The following is a 6,000-nucleotide window of genomic DNA, read 5'->3' on the forward strand; positions in this document are numbered from 1 at the left end:
ATAACTCTTGGGATAATCTATTAGCGAGGGGTCTGTCGAGAATTTGGGCGCTGAGGCTTCACAGGAAAAAGGTCAATTACATCAACTAGATGAAAAAACGATCTGTCCCATAGGCTACCTTTAGCCTAGTGGACGTTAAAATAATTTTCTTTTTTTCTTTCTTTGAAATCACAAGTTTGACGCGTGAACTCTTCATAATGGAAATGCCCTAAGATTTGTTGAGGGTGCTCAATCCATTCAAACAACACAAATCAAGATTTCGCCACAATTTTTTCGGTTGGATTTGGCCTTAAATTTGTGGGAAACTCCAAAAAAAATCACACTTAAAACTAATACAAAAATAACATTAAAGCATATTGATAGGTATTAATTATTAAATGTGATGTTGGGATGTATTAAAGCATCAAAATACTTATTCAATTACTAAACAAATTTATAAAAATTAACTAAATTATAATTTTGTTTTAAATTATTATTATTAATTATAAAAAATTAATATATAAATTAAATATATATACACCATGACTTATTAGTACCACGTGTCCAATATGACATGTTGTGATATTTTTTATATAAATTAAATATATATACACCATAATTTATGGTGTATAATATGACGTGTGGATTTAACATTTTTTTAATTAATTAATTTGGAATAAATTAATTAAAAGAGCATAACTAACTTGGAGATAAACTTAATCTTTGATCTGTGAATATTACCAGCCTAGATCCATCTTTTGTGGCATAATGTATTTAATGAGGCCTTGATCACTATATATTTTTGTATGTATCCAAATAATATATGGACATTTTGGATAAAAGGCGTTAACGTTTTCCATTGGTTAGGCAGACTCCAACAAAAGAATTTTGATATTATGTACTCTATTATTAGTTTAAAAAAAATAAAATTAAAATTAAAAAAATGTATTTACAAAAAAACAAAACAAAAAATATTCAATGGTTATTATTATTAATTATAAAAATAATTAATACATAAGTTAAACATATATACATTGAAAAAAAAAGTGTAACTAGATTCTTAATCATGGATATTCATCCCGGCTTTACCATGGAGATTCTTAATCTATAAATAGGCTTTGTTATAATATCATGGCTTACTTATACAACCATGGCCAAAAAATCTTAATTCATTGTAACAACCTTGGTGAAAATTCCATGTAATAGAAGTTAAAAATAATAACCACAGTTGATGGGACACTTATTCCAAGCTGAATGTTGGGAAAAACATCCTAGTGTGGGTGTTCATCGATTTATTATGGCTAAGGAAATTGGCAAAGGGTATGGCTAAGGCTTTGGAAAGGCAAAATGACATTTTTGGCACATTTATTTATGAAAATAATGGAAATTAGGAGAAAAGGAAAGTGAAAGGTCACAGGTTGCATGTGAGGAGGAAAATGAAGGAAAATAATGGAAAATGAAAAAAATAGAGGCATCATTAATAAAAAGGCTTATGAGGATCAATTGGTAACCTTTTGTTAGTTTAGTTTTGGCGCTCTCTCATTTTTCTCTCTCTCTCTCTTTCTCTCTGACACAAAGTTTTCTTGGAACACTTTGGAATTGGAGCAAGAGAGGCAAAGAAGGCAAGAGGAAGCAAAGATCAAGTAAGGAAAGGCAGGATCAAGCAGCTACAATTAGCTTCATTGCAGGTATCGACTTGCATGTGTCTTGATAGATTTGGCATGCATGGTATTGCATGTGGTTCTTTTCTATCATGGCATGTGTTTTGTCAGGTGTGACAGTGTTCTTCAACCTAGCCTTGCCATTTCTTGATAGCGTTGATGAGATGGGTTCTCATATACGGTTAATGTGGGATAGTTGGATGGATTCAAAGCTAAGTGGGTTGGATCTCCAAAATGACAAACACATGGTCTAGTAGTCCCTAAACCGGACTATGGATCATGGTAAAGCCATTGGCCTAGTAACCCCTGAGCCAGACTACGAGTTGTAGTAAAGCTAAGATTGTGTGCCTCGGTGGGCCTAAGAATCCTTACCAGTGAATGGTGGGATATACAGTAAATCCAAGAGGTGGATTTCTCTCTGTTGGGCCTAGTAGTCTCGGGATGGGATGTACAGTAAAGCCTGGAGAGCGTGTCTCGGTATAGGGCCTAGTGATCCTTGGATGGACTGTGGATTACGGTAAAGCCTGAGAGACTAGGAGGCACTCAAATTCCTCATGGTGTAGGTGGAGAACTCTAGTGGAATCCATGCTTGTTTGGTTTTCTTGGTGTGTTCGATGAGTCCCACATTCATGCTTGGAATATGACACGGGTGATTAGCTGAAGAGAGACTTGACTCAGCGAATCTATGGTCGGGTGGAACATGGTAGTCCCATCTTTGGTTGGCTTATTGCATCATTAATGAAAGGTTATTTCTCCTTGTATTTCTAAGAGTATTTTGATGGATTATATGTGGTCTATATGGTTGTACTTTCATGAGTATTTATGTTGTTATTATGTTGGTTATATGTGTGTTTTATGACAACAGTTATGTATGGCTCTTAGCATGTTTTTACTTGTAAATGAATGGATAATGTATCTATGGCCTAATAGATGATAATGCAACAAATTACATCAGGGAACAATGGTTCATAGGGATTCTCAGATAAGAATGAGATCCCTACACTTAATTCTATTGTTTACGCCTGTAGGTTACATGTTGATGATATGTTTGATGAAATCCCTATCATGGCTAGTAGGGGTCTAGTTAAGGTCTTGTTTAACTTATTGCTTTTGCATCATTGTTTCCATGTTGTTTCCATTGTGAGAGTGACTCTGGGTTTCTGGACGTTGTCATGCCTATAACATGGGAGCGACTAAGGCCTAAGTTGTCCAAAAACTTAGTGGGACCCAAGGGCAATTTGTCTGAAGTGTTGGATTGGTTTATGAGGGTCCTGAAGATGATGTTGAATGTATGTGTGTTATGTTTCCGTCAATTTCACTTTCTTAAGGTCACATATGAGGTCTAATCCAATCATAGTAACCTCTCGTCGCATTTTTACCTCGGTTGGCTAGTTACTTGGGTAGATGTGGGGGGAGGGTGTTACAGAGTGGTATCAGAGCATGGTTCACCCCTCAATCTGGATGGGTGGTGTGTGTTGGTCATGCATGCATGTCAGTTGCATGTGTGTCTCCTACACTTTCATTCCATGTGCTTGATGATTTATTATGGTTGTCGTGGAGAATTTTATGTTGATTTTGTGGAATGCATAGTCATGAGTATATGACTGGTTACATATTGTTACATGCCACTTACATGTTGATTTTAAGTCGCCTAGTTACATCCTTGTATGTTAGGCTACATTCTTGTAGGTTTGATTACATGTATCAGTCTCGTAGGATGGTTACAAGGATTGATCACTTATGCTCGACTATATGCGTTTATGCGTATGTGTAGTTGATTTTGCATTGCTTATGCATGTTGATGGTTGCATGTGGCATTATGTACAATGGAGTAATGGTCGTTGTCATGCATGAGGTCATAGCATGCATTGTTGATATGGCAGTGCATTGATGACTGGACCCTAACTAGAATGATGTTTATGTGTTGATGCATTTATTTGCATATGTTTATATGTTGTTATATTTATGATATGCCTGTATCACGTTGATTTGTTGATCTTGTAGACGATGTAACCTCCCCAAATTATACTAAGGTACGTTGATTTATTCTGATTTGGTTTATCTGACATATTATGCATCACATGAAAAAAGATAAAATGGCTACACTGAATCTCCCTATGCATCAGATGAGTAGCGTGGTGTGGGACATTCTTTTGATTTGGAAGATACATTGAGAAGCTTGAAGGAAGAGATAAGGAGTTGTAAGGCAGATAATGACTGGATCATAAAGGCATAAGAGAAACAAGCAGAGGTTAATGCAATACTTCTTCAGAGTTTGTCACAATTGCAGTGGCAAGGGCCACTTCGGATCAGCCATGGACAGTAGGATAGAACTAATGGGGCATATGGCAGTAGGTCTCATGGTAGACACAAATCAGATAGATCTGATACGGTGAGAGATGGTAGGTTGTTGGACACCCCAAATAGAAGGGGTGATGAGCACAGGTACTATTCTAGTTCTGGTTCAGATAGACATCATGATCGTCGTCATTATCATCCTTACAGGAGGAATGATAAGGGATACTTGCCAAATGAGTTCAAGAAAGAAAAAACACCTACTTTTGATGGAGATGTGAAGAAGCAGGAAGAGGCAGAGACTTAGATACTTGAGATGAACAAGTTATTTGAGTGGTACGAGTACACAGATAACATGAAGGCCATAATAGCTATCTTCAGCTTGAAAGGTAACGCAGACATCTGGTGGGAAGATTTTAAGCGGGCCAGAGACATCAGGACATATGACTTGAGTTAGTGGGAGTTCAAGAGGCTTTTAAGGAAAAAGTAATTGTCAGCGAGGTACTACAATAGTAAGGCCAAATAATTCTATGAGCTAAAGATGGGGTCAATGACAGACGAAGAGCACACGACCAAGTTTCTGGAGCTATTGAGGTATGTACCATATATTATTGATGAGAAGGCTAAAGTTCAACAATTTGTCAGTGGTTTTCCATTAGCATTTAGAGATTATGAATAGTCAAAACGTAAGAATGAATCTCAACAAGGATGGAAAGGGAAGGACAAAGGTAAAGGTAAATGGCAACCTAAGAGAACAAGGCCTCAGAATGCAAATGGGAAAGAAAATATGGCACCGCAAAAGAAGTTTAATGCAGCTAGACAGGGACATGGGTCACAAAAGCAACAACATAGAGGTGAGGGAACTAATCGGTTGGAGTGTTGGACATGTGGTGAGGAACATCTTAGGAGAGATTGTCTGCAGCGTCATGGTGGTAGGCCTAAGATATATGTTGCACAGGAGGTGCAAACTATTGGGGATGTAAGACAAAGCATTCCTCATATTTATGCGGTCGTGGACAATAGAAAGGCAGAACACCAGGCATCTATCATTGAGATGGACGGTAAGCTTTGTGATCAAGTTATTTCTATTTTTATTAACCCTAGATCTAATTATGGCCATGTTAGTCTTGACTTGGTGGATAAGTGTGGTTTGAGTAAAGAATTGCATGCAGAGCCTTGGTTAGTGCAGTTGGATACAAGTACAAAGAAGCGAGTTCATCATTGGGTAAGAGCTTGTGCATTTGATTTGAATGGTATGCCTACTTCCGCACGTCTAAATGTACTACCGTTGGGATCATACAATATGTTGTTGGGCATGGATTGGTTGTATCTTCATAGAACCAAGGTAGATTTTTATGACAAATCCATTAAGTGTGTTGATGACAATGGGGAACCAAGAGTCTTGCAGGGTAAGAAGAAAGCCACATCAGTTAGGATGGTGACAACTATGCAAGCAAAGCGTAGTCGCAAGAAAGGGTGTATGTTATTTGTAGTGCACATTTCTAGTGATAAGGGTAAGGAGGTTGAGGATGCATATGTGTTGAACAGGTACCCAATTTTGCAGCAGTTTCAGGATGTATTTCCTGGGGATATTTCAGAGTTGCCACATCAGAGGGAGGTAGACTTTTCGATTGAGTTAGTGCCATGGGAAGCTCTAGCATCAAAAGCACCTTACAGGATGAGCACACTTGAGATGGTTGAGATAAAGTTGCAGTTGAAGGAAATGTTGGACAAGGGATATATTAAGCCAAGTGTATCACCCTAGGGCACACTGGTATTGTTTGTGAAGAAGAAAGATGGAACTCTCAGATTATGCATTGACTATAGGCAGTTGAACAAAGTGACTATCAAGAACAAGTACCCTTTGTTGAGGATTTATGACTTATTCAATCAGTTGAAGGGAGTAGCAGTGTTCTCTAAGATCGATCTGAGATCTAGATACCATCAGGTACGCATCCAAGAGGAGGACATTTACAAGACCGCTTTCTGGTCCAGGTATGTGCATTATGAGTTTGTTGTAGTTCCATTTGGTTTGACAAATGCTCATGATATGTTTATGTGCTTG

Source organism: Pinus tabuliformis, chromosome 4_1, assembly GCF_031772625.1.
Source record: "Pinus tabuliformis cultivar Carrire ecotype Pingquan chromosome 4_1, CPIR1, whole genome shotgun sequence".
Lineage (NCBI taxonomy): Eukaryota > Viridiplantae > Streptophyta > Pinopsida > Pinales > Pinaceae > Pinus > Pinus tabuliformis.